Source organism: Sardina pilchardus, chromosome 1 (genome assembly GCF_963854185.1).
Source record: "Sardina pilchardus chromosome 1, fSarPil1.1, whole genome shotgun sequence".
In the NCBI taxonomy this organism is placed as follows: Eukaryota; Metazoa; Chordata; class Actinopteri; order Clupeiformes; family Clupeidae; genus Sardina; species Sardina pilchardus.
In genome coordinates, this window is record NC_084994.1 from 1,774,756 (window position 1) to 1,793,539 (window position 18,784).

General features: G+C 41.3%; 1 protein-coding gene across 1 annotated transcript in view; it reads right to left on the reverse strand.

Annotated features, from left to right (window-relative positions):
- LOC134080710 (NACHT, LRR and PYD domains-containing protein 12-like) overlaps nucleotides 1-18,784 on the reverse strand; it is a 410,628-nt gene that overhangs the window by 293,638 nt on the left and 98,206 nt on the right. The window lies entirely within an intron of this gene.

Genomic DNA, 18,784 nt, shown 5'->3' on the forward strand with positions numbered 1-18,784 from the left:
CACTTTTCACATTGCTTACCAGTTTCCTAGACACACACATCAGGAAGTAGAGCTTCTATCTACACACACACACACACACTCTGCATACACACACACACACACACACACACTCCCCACACTGGCATCTATGGACTCCCACCCCAAACTGCTTATTCCTACACATCACAATATAGTAATAATGCTCCACATTTTCAGTGTGAGATTAAATATGATCAAAATTCATATAACAAAATTTGGTCATTACATTTTACAATCTGGATGATGTTCCTCATGTTTTAGCTGACCATATCACAGAATAACAGATTTCACATGACTCACCACAGTGTGTCCAGTCTGCAGTTAGTGTGCTTCAGTCCAGCAGACAGCAGCTCCACTCCAGAATCCTTCAGGGGATTCTCACTCAGCTCCAACTCTCTCAGCTGTGAGTGTTCTGACTGGAGAACTGATGATATTTCCTTACAGGAATCTCCACTGAGACCACAATCTCTCAGTCTACAATGAGATTACAAATACACCTTGTTATTCCAACTCCATGCTACATTGGTTTATTTAACTTTTTACTTCATGGATACAGTTTGAGTACAAACATACTCCCATGAAACATACACCCATGAAACACACACACACACACACACACACACACATCCTCACACCCCGTCGCCCCATAACACATATACACACACACTCAAGGGAAACACATGAGTTGGAGCCAAATTAAGCTTTGTGTTGATTTTCTTTCTTGTGAATAGTAGTGAGTGTGTGTGTGTAATGTATGGATGAGTGAGTGAGTGAGTGAGTGAGTCTGTCTACCGGTCACCTAGAGGACGGTTGGGAGGCTGAAGGTGCGTTGGCTCAGAGGGCAAGTCTGGGTCTGTGTGGTGGTGTGCCGTGACAAGCCAAGCCAAGCCGTTTGACTATATAAGAGACTGCTTTAGTTTAATTGTTTACTTTATTTTTCCTCAAGTTCTGTACCATCAACAACAACAATAAATGGTCTTTGAACCGACTGGATCAACTTACATTACTCATCTATTCACCAGCACACGTCAAGATATCCAGCTCAGTCACCAGTAACAATAATTCAGGGAGTAAAGGGACGACCAGAAAGAGCTACTACAACGTGTGTGTGTGTGTGTGTGTGTGTGTGTGTGTGTGTGTGTGTGTGTGTGAGAGAGAGAGTGAGTAAGAAGTGACAGTGTGTGTGTGTGTGTGTGGGGGGGGGGGGGGGGGGGGTTCTTTGGACAATGCAATGATTTTGATCTGACTTTTGTCAGCGTTATGCTGAAGTCTTACACATAGCTACTAAATGCACAATGTTACGTCCCTGTGTGTTCCTTTCAGCGTGTGTTGGCTTTGATCTGCTTGTTTCTTTCTGTGTCTTGTGTTTCTGTTCATTTCAGATGGTACCGTGGGCAATCAGCTCTTAATTGCCGGGCGCTGTGATTGGGTGTCCGCCCTTTAAAAGAGGCTTCCCACGTCAGAGAGGTTCTTGGGCATTCGCGTTGGTCTTTAGATTTTGGCTACCTCGCCACGCTACTCTGCTCCGCTCCGTTCCACTGCTCTGGGTTTTGCCGTCGCCGTCGCTCCTGCCTGCTCTCGGAGTGAGAGTCGGGAAAAGGCTGGGGATCGCCTGGGCGTTCTTTTTGGAGGCCTTTCGTTTGGGCAGCCTTCATTTTTCATTCTCTAAGATTTTTTCTATTATCTTTTTGTAAATAAATACTTTTGAATTTACTACTTCGTTTTCACCATCTCCCATTTTTTGTTCATGTCCCGTAAACTGATGTTAACATTAAAGGGAAACTATGCAGGTTTGGCAGTTTCTTCGCCAGTTTCGCTTTCGCTTTTCATTTTCGCTCATTTTACGCTTGCAGGTTTCTGTGCAGAACTTCCCCTACAGCATGCGTGTATTTTCCACTCAGAGGCACTAGGGGGAAGCAAGACAGCCGTCATTCAACCCAGAATAAGTCAAATAACTAGCCTGATAAACCAGCCTAAATGGATTGGATGTCTAATTTAGTCTGGCCTCGATGAATGGATACAACGGAACATTGTTGATGAGCACAACCCGTTGTCTTTCAAACCGTGTCTGTGCCTATAGGCCAACGCTCCCTCAAAACCCCGCCCCAGAGCCCTCTGCCTCGCCCATGTTAATTCAAAACACATCTCTGCTTTGTGATTGGTTTAGTTGCCATCTGCCAGATTCAGGGCAGTGTTTTCAAAATTTACAGTGGTCCGAGGCCAGACCCAAATGCAGGCAAAACATTTTGCCGTCCAGCAGTTGGCGCTGGTTTTCCAGGCTATCAAATAACCATTCCAATGACTCCAAAGCTGACAGTCTGTGTCCCACGTACAGTACAGGGCCCAAATATAGTCCTGAGTCTGTGTCCCACGTACAGTACAGTACAGGGCCCAAATATAGTCCTGAGTCTGTGTCCCATGTACAGTACAGGGCCCAAATATAGTCCTGAGTCTGTGTCCCAAGTACAGTACAGTACAGGGCCCAAATATAGTCCTGAGTCTGTGTCCCACGTACAGTACAGTACAGGGCCCAAATATAGTCCTGAGTCTGTGTCCCACGTACAGTACAGTACAGGGCCCAAATATAGTCCTGAGTCTGTGTCCCATGTACAGTAGAGTACAGCACAGGGCCCAAATATAGTCCTGAGTCTGTGTCCCATGTACAGTACAGGGCCCAAATATAGTCCTGAGTCTGTGTCCCACGTACAGTACAGTACAGGGCCCAAATATAGTCCTGAGTCTGTGTCCCACGTACAGTACAGTACAGGGCCCAAATATAGCCCTGAGTCTGTGTCCCACATACAGTACAGTACAGGGCCCAAATATAGTCCTGAGTCTGTGTCCCACGTACAGTACAGTACAGGGCCGAAATATAGTCCTGAGTCTGTGTCCCCTGTACAGTACAGTACAGGGCCCAAATATAGTCCTGAGTCTGTGTCCCACGTACAGTACAGGGCCCAAATATAGCCCTGAGTCTGTGTCTCACGTACAGTACAGGGCCCAAATATAGTCCAGAGTCTGTGTCCCATGTACAGTACAGTACAGGGCCCAAATATAGTCCTGAGTCTGTGTCCCATTTACAGTACAGTACAGGGCCCAAATATAGTCCTGAGTCTGTGTCCCATGTACAGTACAGTACAGGGCCCAAATATAGTCCTGAGTCTGTGTCCCATGTACAGTACAGGGCCCAAATATAGTCCTGAGTCTGTGTCCCATGTACAGTACAGGGCCCAAATATAGTCTTGAGTCTGTGTCCCACGTACAGTACAGTACAGGGCCCAAATATAGTCCTGAGTCTGTGTCCCACGTACAGTACAGTACAGGGCCCAAATATAGTCCTGAGTCTGTGTCCCATGTACAGTACAGTACAGGGCCAAAATATAGTCCTGAGTCTGTGTCCCATGTACAGTACAGGGCCCAAATATACTCCTGAGTCTGTGTCCCACGTACAGTACAGTACAAGGCCCAAATATAGTCCTGAGTCTGTTTCCCATGTACAGTACAGTACAGGGCCCAAATATAGTCCTGAGTCTGTGTCCCATGTACAGTACAGGGCCCAAATATAGTCCTGAGTCTGTGTCCCACGTACAGTACAGTACAGGGCCGAAATATAGTCCTGAGTCTGTGTCCCACGTACAGTACAGTACAGGGCCGAAATATAGTCCTGAGTCTGTGTCCCCTGTACAGTACAGTACAGGGCCCAAATATAGTCCTGAGTCTGTGTCCCATGTACAGTACAGTACAGGGCCCAAATATAGTCCTGAGTCTGTGTCCCACGTACAGTACAGGGCCCAAATATAGCCCTGAGTCTGTGTCCCATGTACAGTACAGTACAGGGCCCAAATATAGCCCTGAGTCTGTGTCCCACGTACAGTACAGTACAGGGCCCAAATATAGTCCTGAGTCTGTGTCCCATGTACAGTACAGTACAGGGCCCAAATATAGCCCTGAGTCTGTGTCCCACGTACAGTACAGGGCCCAAATATAGTCCTGAGTCTGTGTCCCATGTACAGTACAGGCCCCAAATATAGTCCTGAGTCTGTGTCCCACGCAGGGCTGTACGCTAAGCTTTTTCACTAGGAGCACAGGTGCTCCTAAATGAAAAAGTTTAGGAGCACAGAAAAAAATTTAGGAGCACTATGACATTTCCTTGAAAACCTTCTTGCCTTAAGCAGGATACAGATCATTCACAGCAGTGGCAATCATAGTCTCTGCTCAAACCCTACACACACAGAAAATGGCTTGTCTTGTTTCTATTTCATATTTTGAATTCAGAATTTGTATCCATTTTGTTATCAATTTATAGCATTTTAGGATCTGCATAATTACTAGTAAACTGAATACTTCATATTGATTACACTGTAATGATATTACAGGGGTGGTGTGTAGGTCTAATTGAGTGCCTGTCACTTTAAGATGTACGTGAACATAATTAGGTTTCATTCGGTTTTAGGAAAAGAGTCAAGCATAGTTCAAGGATACATCATGTTTTCATTAAATAACTTAAATGTTCAAAAAACGAACAAAGGTAAAGACAAATATTTCTGGTGTAATAGAAAAGATGAGTGTCCACTGTCCAGTAGCCTACCTAATGTACAGTACAGTACAGGGCCCAAATATAGTCCTGAGTCTGTGTCCCACGTACGCAGAAGTGGACATCCCAGGTTCACAAAGTAAAAGTCCTGATGCCATTAGTAACCATTTAGTAAACCAGATCATCCTAATTAGCAGCCAGGCAGATCAGCTTACTAGTGATCTCACCTGTGTTAAGTGCGCAGGTAGAAAGAATATATGGCAGGACTTTTACTTTCTGGACCCAGGATGTCAACTTCTGCATGTACACAATGCGTGATGAGAATTGTGTCATCAACACGGCATGTGGGGGGTGTGGTGTGCCTCCCCACATATGTGACTGTGTGTCAATGACGCACGAATATGCCACTTCCTCAACACTAATTCCTCTGAGCTTGTGTGAGCTTGTTCTGTGGTTAGATCTTTCTTCAGTCTCTAACTTTTCACCCACTTCACTTATGAATGCAGCTGCTGAATCACCTCCACTACGCACGCACGCACGCACGCACGCACGCACGCACACACACACAGTGTGTTACGTCTTAGCAGGGCCTTTACTCAGCTGTCATTACCACTCTTATACTATCACACACACACACACACACACACACACACACACACACACGTTACATTTTGTGTAAAATGAACTTTGACATATTACTCATGTCACATTATGTTACATGCATTGTCGGTGCAGTTTCTCTCCTACACACAGACATATATGTCGTCCCCCAGGCTGGGTGAACCCTGCCTGACCTAATGGCGAATTTGGATTTCGCCCAGCAGCTCAGGCTGGATACCTGCACATCTATCTCAAGTGTGTGTGTGTGTGTGTGTGTCTCTGTGTGTGTGTGTGTGTGTGTGTGTGTGTGTGTGTGTGTGTGTGTGTGTGTGTGTGTGTGTGTGTGTGTGTGTTTGTGTGAGTGTGTGTGTGTGCAGTATGTCTGTATTAAGTCATACATAAGAATACATAAAATGGGCAAATATCCTCACTTACTGAGCCTTTCTGCAGACCCTCACCACAGTGAGCAATCTTCTCCGACCCTCCTGAGACGTCTTGTACGCGCTCAGATTAAAGTCATCCAGTACGTCCTCTGACATCAGAAGCATGTACGCCTGTAATGAACACTGGGCAGGAGTGAGGTATTCTCTAGATTTCACCAGTCTCTCCATTTCCTCATGAAGTGAGCTGTCCTTCATTTCAAGCAAACAGAGTAACAGATTCTGGCATCTCTCAACAGCATTGCTGCCCTTACTTAAGATCTCCTTTGCATATTTGGCGGTTGTCTTGACACTTTCTGAACTGTCCTCTACATGAGGAAGAAGGCCTTGGAGGAGTTCCTGATTGGACTCAAGTGATATTCCAAAGAGGAAGCGCAGGAAAAGATCTAGTTGTCCATTCTGGCTCTGTAAGGACTTATCCACGGCTCTATTTAACAGAGCATGCAGGGATATCTTCTTGGACAACTTAATCTTCTTCTCCTGGGGGCTCTCTCTTATCTGCTGTGTGAAGGGCTCCAACGCCTTATAGTTCTCACTCACAAAACTATAGAACACATGAAGAGCTGCCAGAAACTCCTGAACACTCAGATGAACAAAGCAATAGAATGCTGTTTTAAAGAAAACACGGTCTTTCTTAAAGATCTTTGTGCACATCTCAGAGTATTCTTTCATTTCATTGTCCTTAATGTCACTTTCTCTCAGATCTGTTTCCCTAAACAATATGTTCCCCTTTTCCAGTTGTTTAAATGCCAGTTCAGATAATTTCAATATGTGGTCTTTGTGTCTCATCAGGAGCTCAGTTCCGTCTGTCTCACTTTGGCCAAAACACCTCTGGTTCTTCCTGTTGGTCTGTATGAGTAAAAAGTGGATGAAGAGTTCAGTCATGGTTGCTGGAATTTCAATTTTAGAATCCGGAGTCAGCTTGTCCTGAAGCACACAGACAAGGATCCAACAGAAGACTGGTATGTGGCACATGATGTAGAGGCTCCTTCTTGTCTTGATTTGTGAAATGATCTTGTTACTATCACTATTCGTAATTCTCTTTTTAAAGTATGCATCCTTTTGGGTGTCATCAAATCCACGTATTTCTGTCCACTTGTCTAAGTAACGAGAAGGGATCTGATTGGCTGCTGCAGGTCTTGAGGTGATCCAGATGAGAGACGACTGGAGCAGATGCCCTTGAATGAGGTCAGTTAGCAGCATACCCACAGATGATGTCTGTGTCAGATCATGCAGCTTTTGCGTACACGGGAAATTGAGCTCTAGTCTGTTTTCATCCAGACCATCGAAGACAAACAGAATCTTTGAGTTGCCATACATCTTCACATCATTCAACTCAGTCAGCTCAGGATAGAAAGACAGCAATAGTGTGGGGAGACTGTAATGCTCTGAGTCAAGTAAGTTCAGTTCTCGGAATGGAAGTAGAAAGATGAAGTCTATGTCCTTGTTGGCCTTTTCGTCTGCCCAGTCTAGACAGAACTTCTGCACAGAAACAGATTTCCCAATGCCAGCAATGCCAATGGTCATCACTGTTCTGACTGTTTTACCAGATGGAGATGTCATAATGTCATTGCAGTTGATTATAATTTCTTTTTGTGTCTGCCGTTTAGTCTTCTCCTGAATCTGCTTAACTTCATGTTGATTATTCACCTCTTCACTCACTCCCTCTGTGACGAGGAGCTCTGTGTAGACCTCATCCAGCTGGACTTCAGTCTCCCCAGGGCCTTCGAGGAGGCTAGCATATCTCTTCTTCAGGTCAGTCTTCAGATGTTGACTCACTTGTTGTCGGATTGCATCATCTGTTGAACAAATTGAAGCTTTAATAGAGAAGGGAGTGATGCAACTGCCGCCAAAACTGGCTACATTTCAACACAGCCACAAACTAACTGCATGTTGCAGCCTCAACTTCAAATAAATACCATTAATTCTTCAAAGATGTTGCTTCATATCCAGAGCAAGCAACCTCACCCCACAACATCCTTTCACACCATCACAAACACTCTCTCACAGGATTAAGTAAGGAGGAGGAGGGGAGGTACGAGGGTACACAGAGGACGCAATCCCTAGTGGAGGAAGGGGCGCAGGCTCGACTGCAGCACGGGCCAGATGGACGTGATTAAGTAAGGAGGAGGAGGGGAGGTACGAGGGTACACAGAGGACGCAATCCCTAGAGGAGGAAGGGGCACGGGCCGGAGGGACGTGGTGGGGGTAGGGGAAGCGTAGCGGCGCGGTCGCTACCTGGGGAGGAGGCGGCTCAGCACTTTGATCCGGCATCGGGGTGAATGAGAAACGTGTGGATCCGGTGGAGAAGGGACAATGACGGAGGAATCATCCTCCAAATCGCTGGCTGAGGATAGATATCTAGTTCCATTTGAGATGCTGTCTGGTCATCTTGCGAGTGAGAAACGACTGAAGCGGATGTGTCGGCAGGTGAGCCATGACTAAGGGCGTATTCACACCAGGAAGGTCCGCTAGTTCACTTACTTGGTCCGGACCAATTTTTTTTTCTTTTTTTCTTTTTTAGTGCGGTTCGCTTTCACACCGTGATTAATTGCAACCGGACCAGAATTTATAAACAAAAGCACATGTGCTAAGGTCGTTCAACCATTGGCTGGTAAACGTGTAGGTGGGGTGAAGAATAGGAAGCCAAAGTCAAAGTTGGCCCACGTAAATACTATGTTTGCGTACTGTACTCGTTATTATCCTAGCAATATAGTTTATACAGTTACAGCTTTGCAGAAGTGCTTGAGCGTCAAGACCGTTTGATGCAAGTTTAACAATATCATGCTCGTAATTTTGCATCCACGAAGACGTGCAACAAAACAGCTGAGAAGAGCTCTCATGTGTGTCCAACATGCTAACAGCAGGCCTACGGAAGACGGAACGGGTAGGAGATGCAAAATCAAATTATTGTTGGCAAAAAAGCGTTAGCCCACTGCTGCTTACAGCTGTTGTGCGTCACGGAGCTATCCTACATTTCCCATAATGCGCAAAAACTACGGGAGCTCGTCAAATCCAAAAAAGGTAGATTTCTGTAACTGGGTCGGATCGAGGTCGGTCTGCTTTCACACCATAAACGAACCGCACCAGGGTTCGATAGGAACCGCTCCGAGACCACCTCCTCAGCTGGGTCTCGGTCCGCTAGTTTGGTCCGCACTAGAGTTCGAGTGATTGTATTCACACCAGTCAAAAAGGTCCGAACCAAGCAAGAAACGAACTTGAGTTCGTTTTAATCGAACTAAACAAGGCAGGTGTGAATACCCCCTAAGTTACCTGGTTAACTGGAAGTGGAGGTGTGGCAAAGTTTCGTCACGTTCCTCTCAAACTTCCGTTTACAATGACATAAAATCATTCTTTGTCAGAGGCATGTGTAGAAAGTGGCAGAAAATGTGAACCGTGGAAAAGTCAAAAGATTACATGAGATAGTTCACTAGATAGAAGTCTTAATATAACTGCTTGATTCCAGCTTGCTCTAAACCAAATAAAAATGTAGAAATGCAGCAATGATAGATAACTGGTGTGAAAAGAATATTTACTTAGACTAGAAGTGTGTTTTTACTAAAAGCTTAAAGTGTGGTTTTGTTTAGCTTTAGAATGTGTTTTTGCTCAATCCTTTAAAGATCAATTGTTTAGCTCATAAAGTGTTTTAGTCAAGGTTATAGAGTAATGCTGTGTTTAGTAGTTCCTGCTTAGGGCCATATATGGGCCACATCCGAGTGCTGTGTAAGAGTTTTAAGTTTAGCAGTTCCAGCGTAGAGACGTAGGCAACATCCGTGTGCTGTGTCTGAATTTTAAGTGTGAAGAGTTGAGGGAAGCCACAGAAAGAGGGACAAGAGATAGAAAAACAGCTGACTGTGATACAAATGATAGATTCAGGTTCAGCTGGGCAAATATAAAAGGGCCCCGTAAACGGGGTTAGAGAACCACACACAGAGCTCTCCATCACCTCTTCTGGACTTCACCTACTGAGAGCAAGAAGATTTTTTTCTTATTAAATAAAGTCAGAACCCTAACCCTTGGTTAGGGGTTCTGTTAAAAGGCAGCAGAGTCCTTTTGAGTTTTCTTTGCCTCCCCTGTGTCAACGAGAATGCTGAACTTCTTGTAAGAGGCGCACGCCTACAGAGGAGACCAGGCAGGAAGCTGGTAAGATTGTCCGTTTGAGGGCTTACTTTCTAAGACACTGTTAATGGGCAAACTAACTGCACAATGCACTGACATACACTGGAGTAGCGAACTCAGCTGTGTATTTAGGAAGGAAAGTCCTATGCACTGATGCGGTCACAAAACCAACTGGACTTTATTTAGCGGGCGTGTTTCTGTAAAGAATAAGGTTTGGGGGCCTTACAAGGTCCAAATGCACATCACACAAGCAAATATACGGAAATCTGTTTTTAGTAACTAATGTATGTAAAAACGGAGTACAAATTATCCATTAGATCTGTTATATGCCCTGAGTGCTATACAGATTTGTCCTAGAAAAGGTCGGTAGCACTTTATAATAACCATCCGTTATAAATGGTTAATTGATGCTTTATTTTGCAACTATAATTAAACATTTAATAACTTAATAAACATAAATTAATCATTTGTAGATAACAATCAATGATTACTAAACACATAACTTACAAATACGTTATTATCAGCTTATGAAAAAAGAAACAATTTATTTATATATAACATACGGAAAAATATCTGTTTAGTGATAACTTGATTTCAATATATTTTATATCAATAAACTACATTATTATTGCAAATATTGTATTATTTATAATGCCATATTGAGTTATTATTAATGATTATAATGTTGATTGTAGGCCTTTACATAGCCATATCCTCAACGCCTATGCCTATTACATAGATTGATTAACTATTGAACTATAAATGATGTTCTATTGATTAACAGTTAGCTAGATAAACAATTACAATATTTATTTTTCAGATGGCTATGATAAAGTTGGGCCTTAGTCTTTTATTTGTTAGTAAATCATTTGTAAACCTAAAAATGTCAATATCATTAGCCTAATGGACTATATCAAACCTTTTTTGGATGGCTATTATAAAGTTGCATCTTAGTCTTTTACATGTTAATAAACAATTTGTAAATGATCTAAAAATGTCAATCAATAACTGGAAAGAAAACCATCTATGAATATAATGTTTATTTGAAGTTTCACCAAAACAGTTTTGAAAGTTGACAAAACAAAATGATCATGGCAATTTGATAATGGAAAACATTAGCCTACATCAAAATGAACTATTTATTTTTACATTTCTTGGCAATGTCATGGAGTAGGCGACCCAGAGTGGACCATTGCGATCATTCCACTCAATTAAGGTGATCTTTAGCAAGTCAGCTGTCCGATCCCGCCTGCGTCTTGAGATGTTTTCCTTGTTGGCTAACTCCGCCAGGCCCTCTCGATGTGCTGTGTGGCAACCTGTAGCCTGCATTGACGAATGCTTGACTGTGTCAGGTTCATATAGCCTACTCCTACCCAAGTGCAGGCAGTAGCTGACGATAGGCTCACCGCCATTCATCACTTAAAACTAAGGTCCCTGTTCTAATATTGTGGACGATGAGAGGTAGGCTACCAGCTTGTCTTGTCCTTTTTGCCACTAGAACAGACGACATCTTTTGTGCTTCACACCGAGCATCCCAAGCACGCACCTGTTGTTCCTTTTCAAGCCAGTTGCATTTAATCTTTCTAAATCAGTCTTCTCCTCTGCAACTATTTCATAAGCTTCTTTAAATTATTTTTACTTTCAATTAGTTGCACCTCCGCGCAAGGCAGTATGGGAAACCCAGGCTATGCTAAACCAGGCATTATCAGGAAATATAATTTCTCTGCGTTCCAGTTTGTGCCATAAAATAAGCGCCAGAACAGAAGTGCATTGGTAGCTGTGAAGCTAGCAGCAATGGGGTGGAGGGAAACGTCAAAATACAAGCATTGACCGATGATACTGTCTTGCCATAATTTTATCAGCCTCCATTTACCATGGTTGGTTTCCAGTAATATGCTATGAATTATAAAATGTACAAATTATAAATCAACCTAGCAAGTTGCGAGCCCAAAGAGAGGGATCTCAAACTCTTATTTTGAAGTCAATGAATTCAGGAAACTACGTCTGAGGGTGACTAAACTTTCTTTTTTCGTCAGGTTATGTTGCTGTTAACAAGTTGCTAGTGACATGATCTCGAAGTATGTTGACTTATAAGAAGAAAATAAGCACATAATTACATCTCATTGTCATTTATCTCAGACACGAAATATCAAAAAGAAAAAGTAGATATTTTACAAGGTCGGGGAAGATCAGGAAACTAGATGGTGAAACTAAATCGCCTGTAACCCTATCGACGACGATGGCGGTTGCAGAGGAGAAGACTTGTTAGCGTGAATGAATGGCTAGTAGTCCGGGAGCCAAATGCCATAATTTAGGTGAACCTGGCTTTGTCGGTTAAAGTTTTTTTTTTTGCAGAATCTAGTAGACTAGGGGTACCTCTTTAAGATTTAAGAGGGTGCCCGGTGATATCCCTTGGGCAATTTTATATATTAAGCCTTTCTTGTCCAATGTGTTGACTATAAGGCGGATATACTACAGGTGAATAGGGTAAAACAAATTAACAAGCAGATATCACTATGAAACTTCACCAGTTGATTACTTAGATCAATATGAAAAATAAATGTATTACACGTTTTCTGAAATGTAATGTTTGAATATGCAAATTAGGTATGATGTCATTAAATATGCGCTGATTTGCATAAACGTAAAAAGATCAAATCTGAACATTGGACAAAGCCAGCTAATTTTTTTTTCTTTTCATTTTGTTGACATAAGAGATGAAAAGTATTTTAGAGAAGGAATTATGGATATCTCATTTAGTAATTCAGTAAATCAGAAAATACTATACCAGCCTTTAAAAAATCCATTTTCGCCATGTTTTTTGGAATAAAATGTCATGTAAATCAGGCTAAGAATCATATATCAACAAACCCCTCTGCAAAATCCTTCTAAACATGGTTAGGTATAAGACTGAAAAGTTTGGTGTATGTAGATGCTTGTGAAGTGGAGATTTTGTTCTCCGAGTGAGAGAGGAAACTCATCCATATCCGCCTTATATTCAACACATTGGACAAGAAAGGCTTAATATACAAAATTGCCCAAGGGATATCACCGGGCACCCTCTTAAATCTTAAAGAGGTACACCTACTCTACTAGATTCAGCAAAAAAAAAACTTTAACCAACAAAACCAGGTCTGACCTGGGTTGGTTGCAACCTGACCCCATGGCTTAGTGACTGGTCTGGTCTGCCAAAAGCTCACGAGAACCTTAAAGGAACACTTCACATTTGTCGGTTAAAGTTTTTTTTTTTGCTGAATCTAGTAGAGTAGGTGTACCTCTTTAAGATTTAAGAGGGTGCCCGGTGATATCCCTTGGGCAATTTCGTATATTAAGCCTTTCTTGTCCAATGTGTTGAATATAAGGCGGATATGGATGAGTTTCCTCTCTCACTCGGAGAACAAATTCTCCACTTCACAAGCATCTACATACACCGAACTTTTCAGTCTTATACCTAACCATGTTTAGAAGGTTTTAGCAGAGGGGTTTGTTGATATATTATTCTTAGCCTGATTTACATGACATTTTATTCCAAAAAACATGGCGAAAATGGATTTTTTAAAGGCTGGTATAGTATTTTCTGATTTACTGAATAACTAAATGAGATATCCATAATTCCCTCTCTAAAATACTTTTCATCTCTTATGTCAACAAAATGAAAAGAAAAAAATTGAAACTGGCTTTATCAAATATTCAGATTTGATCTTTTTACGTTTATGCAAATCAGCGCATATTTAATTACATCATACCTAATTTGCATATTCAAACATTAAATTTCAGAAAACTTGTAATACATTTATTTTTCATATTGATCTAAGTAATCAACTGGTGAAGTTTCATAGTGATATCTGCTTGTTAATTTTTTTACCCTATTCACCTGTAGTATATCCGCCTTATAGTCAACACATTGGACAAGAAAGGCTTAATATACAAAATTGCCCAAGGGATATCACCGGGCACCCTCTTAAATCTTAAAGAGGTACCCCTAGTCTACTAGATTCTGCAAAAAAAAAAACTTTAACCGACAAAGCCAGGTCTGACCCCATGGCTCCCTGACTATAGCCAGAAAACATAGCAATGGTTCGCCTACTCCACGACATTGCCAAGAAATGTAAACAGAAGTTGTCCATTTTGATTTGATTCATGATCATTGTTTTATCAACTTTCATAAATGTTTTGGTGAAACTTCAAATAAACATTGTGTTCATAGATGGTTTGCATTCCAGTTATTGATTGCCATTTTTAGATCATTTACAAATTGTTTATTAACATGTCAAAGACTAAGATGCAACTTTATAATAGCCATCCAAATTCTTCTCCAAAAAAGGTTTGATGCAAGTCATTTCCCATCAATGAATGATATTTACATTTTTAGATAGTTTACAAATGATTTACTAACAAATAAAAGACTAAGACCCAACTTTATCATAGCCATCTGAAAAACAGATATTGTAATTGTTTTTCTAACTAGCTGTTAATCCATAGAACATCATTTATAGTTCAATAGTTAATCGACCTATGTAATATGCATAGATGTTGTGTGGAAAGGCCTACAATCAACATTATAATCATTAACAATAACTCAATATATCATTATTAATAATATGATATTTGCAATAATAATGTAACTTACTAATATAAAATAAACTGAAATCAAGTTATCACTAAACAGATATCTTTTAGTATTTTATATATAAATAAATCGTTTCTTTTTTCATAAGCTGATAATAAAGTATGTGTAAGTTATGTGTTTATTAATCATTGATTGTCATCTACAAATGATTAATTTATGATTATGAAGTTATAAAATGTTTAATTATAGTTGCAAAATAAAGCATCAATTAACCATTTATAACGGATGGTTACTATAAAGTGCTACCGCTTACAGTATGCAGCAAATGGCCAAGCCCCCCTATAAGAAGAAAATCACATAATTATGCATGATTGCAGGTAATAAGGATTTTGATTCATAAAGGGAGAGAGCCTCTCCCTTGTATCAGTCCTTTCGTGCATCCTAAACCCATCGAAAAGGGGCCTTTGCAACATACACGACACTGATAAATACTTCCTCTTTGTTCGCAAAGCGAGAGCCTCGCAGAGTCGAAAAAAGGAAGTACTTAGTCTTTAGCAAGGTGAAGATCTCGCCTGATCTAAAGACGGTGGCACCCACACCCCCCTCTTAGCAAAGTGAGAGCCTCACAGAGTCTAAAAGGATACCTGCACACACCCTGAGTAGCAATCTCAGCTGTGATTATAGGAGCCCTGTAATCATCAGATAGGATAAAAAACGCAACACATGCATTTGTTATATATGAGTGTTGGAAACCTTACAAATGCAGTTTCTAATTGCACTTTAATACTTAAGTATTTTTTAAATTTTGTGTTCACTTGATGACAGTGCGACCAGATAATTAATGGATGTTGCGCTTCCTTTGCATATATGCCTCGTACTTCTACTAACATGTCTATGTATACGTAAAATGTGAATATATCTGCATCATACTTCTGCTTTGTACCATATGTAAAATGTGCAACACAAAGTAAAACTACTTTCTTTAAGTATTTCGAAAGTGGTAAACTACAAAACATTAGTGTCTGTATTTCTTAAAATACTTACCAGATTCGTTGTCTGTGTTTGTCGATTCTCTTGAACCACTGCTAAGAAATAAGAAATACAAAAGTGTTTCAGTTCAGGAGAATAAAGGTTATGAAGATCCTGAGTAGTTCTAGGCAGCTTTCTAAGTGCTAACTCACTGCAGTGTTTTCCAGAGCTTTTTCAAATACAACCCCAAATCAGACAGTTATGTAAAATGCACATAAAAACAGAATCTGCAAATCTCGGAAACTCAAATATAGCTGCAGAAAGGACACAGACAATATATCAAATGTTGTCATATGACTATTTGATACCATCATGTTTCAAAAACATTTGGGACGGGCCAAGAAAAAGGTCCTGTGGTGAGATCAGTCAACATTTGCTATTCTTTTTGGAAATCATGGACTCCTGAACGAACCCACTTGTTATATTGCTCAGTTCAAAACCCAGTGTAGTAGGGTAGACTGACTGCTGGCCCTGAATCTTCCATCTGGCCTGCCTTGGCTAACGAGGGGCAGGGCAACTAGAGTGTGTGTGTACTGAGAGTTGCTTGCTGTGGAGAGCTGCACTACTTCTTGAAACACTTTCATACTGTAGAATTGCTGTGTTTGGTATAACCTCCTGAGACCCTGCGTCCTCATATGAGGACATTACATTTAGGCTCTGCTTTACCTTGTGCTTACTTTTTCTGAATAAAAACCTGTTGTCCTTATATGTGGACACTTCATTTTACCCTCTAGTGTTATCAGACGCACAATACAATGTTTTGGGAAAAAGCAATATGGCGTCGAAATCCACCTCCATGCTTTACCGGCATACGCGTGAGAACTATCGTCATGGTAACGTGCCAGTGAACGTTATGACATTTATTTTTTTTTGTATATGTTTGTGAACAGTTGTAGTATGATATGGCATCAAGTTTCCCCCATTTCGATCATTGCAAACAGACCAGGACGTGTTTAACTTTCATGTCCTCATACGAGGACATCGGGACTGAAATGTACGCATAATTTCATTTTTAGGCTACATATTACATTGAAAATTGTCGTTCATTGGCCATATCAAACTACTGTAAAGTAATAATGGAAGTCAAAGTGTGGATATAGACATAATAGAGTAGCCTGAATAAATAAATCCATTGAAGGAATTACAAAAATAAATAAATAAACAAATAAGAAACAAATAGAGCAGAACTGTTTCGCTTCAATTGATTGTGGATAGACTTCTCTCCACATGGGTGTGACCCATACGTACAACTAACATTTACAAATAAACACTAAACTTAACCAAATTAATAACAGGACATTTCTGTTCAATAAAAACAAACTGTTTTCTTAATAGTTGAATCTTAGGCACTTGGAGTACACACATGAATATTCACATTCTTTCTGGATTGGCAATCTCATTGTATTTTATGGTAATAGAGACCCAATGTCCTCATACGAGGACATCGTTTTTCTCAAAAACTACTTGATGTACAGAGGTGAATTTTTTTTTTGTATGTTTATGAAGCCCTACTAAGCCAAAATAATTGAGTGAAATGAAAAATGCGTTCAAATTTACATCCAGGGTCTCAGGAGGTTATACTGGTCACCATTGATATTAGCCTGCCCCCTCAGGCAAGCTCTGTCTGTCTCTGTTGAATGTCTGTCTTTTGTGTTCAATAAATTGTTTATTTAAGGAATTCATGTCTCCAATATGCTTTAAAGAACCTGTGCAGCTCTGTTTGGTAAAGGTCCCAATCTCCTAAAGATTCCCTAAGGCGCTAGGCCCCAGGGTGGCGTAGTCAGGCTACAGACTTGGGGTGGTTGCCCTGACCACCCTGTTACACCAGCATCTATGAAGGTGTGGAGGAGCAAGGATACCTGACCCTATTTACCTCTTCTCCAGTTCCCTCTTCTCCAGGTCCTTCTCCAGTTTGTCTGCAAGGGCATTGTTCTTCAGCTTCTTCAGGATGAGCAGTGTTATCTTCAGGGCATCATCACCACCATAGCGCTCCAACATTATCTTTGCAGTATCTGTGGGATCACATTTCTCCAGCTTTCCTTTTGGAATACGATCAAACCCCTCCAGTGCCCCCTCAGTCAGGAACAACTGGAACTTCTTCAGTTCTTTGGCTGTTAGATCCTCTAGAATGCCAAGGAGAAGCTCCAGAGTGTCCATGATGGATCCTTATGAATCTGTAAACCAGAGAACAGCCCTGATAATCAGAACAATGTTCAAACCAAACTATTTAGATGAATCAAATTAGCACAGCTCCAAAACCGAAGCCATCCTGGTTGGCACTCCCCACCAGACCAAATCATCATCCATAACCAGCATCACCTTCTCTGGCTCCAACATCCCCCTTTCATCAACAGGCACAAATCTGGGTGTAAAAATGGACTCTCAACCCTCATTTGAAGCCCATATAAATCACCTCTGCAAGACCTCCTTCTACCACCTCGGTAATGTAAGACCTGTATACTAGTATGCAGTATGTCAGTCAGTTACAGCGATAATGTTTGTCCAGTTGGTGGCAGTAGAGCGTTCAGCAGAATGAAAATGGGAGTGCTAGTAGAACAAGAGGAAGTGTGAGGAAAGCACATTGTATGTTCAGACGTGTGATACAGTGGAATAAACGCAAACTTTTCCAACACCGGTGTCCTTACTTTAAGTCGATGCCAGCGGTGTAATAGTAACATATCCAAACTCTGCCCCATTCTCTCTCTCTCAGATGCCGAAAAGCTGGTTCATGCCTTTGTCTCCTCCAGACTGAACTACTGTAACGCACTTCTCATTGGGATCCCTAGCAAGAGTCTGCAGAGACTCCAGTACATCCAAAACTCTGCAGCTAGGATCCTGATGAGAGTGCGGAAACACAAGCACATAACCCCCATTCCCCTCGGGGACGAAACTAAATTTTTCTGTAAAAGTCTCCTGGGGCTACATGCCCACCAAGTTTCATGTGCCCCGGTGTTACGGTGTTCCGGGAATCGTTGACCAATAATTCAGAATCGATGACGGGAAAAAAGCATAATAATAATAATAATAAAAAAACCTTTCAAATATTCATTTACCTCGTGTTTCATAAAAATGGGGTCAAATTGACCCCAAGAAACACCAATGTAACAATTACTTGTACAGGACATTGGAAACATATTTGTGTGCAAATTTCATGTTTACTCTGTTGTACCCTTCAAATGAGGGAAAAGTCATGACACATTAAGCAAAACAAAAAAAGTGAACCATATATTTTATGATGTTAAAATTGACCTCAAGGACAACATAAGGGTTAAAAGGGTATCAGAGGGTAAATGTCACACAAGACTGATGTGGAGTCTCTCACCCTCCATGACATCAGACTGACAGATACACAACACTACTGATTTCAGTGTGTGCACGTCACTCTAAACCTCTCTAAGACTGAACTACTGGTTCCTCCTACCTAACTCAATATGTATCTCACACCTGGGGTGCGTTTCCCAATAACGATGGATA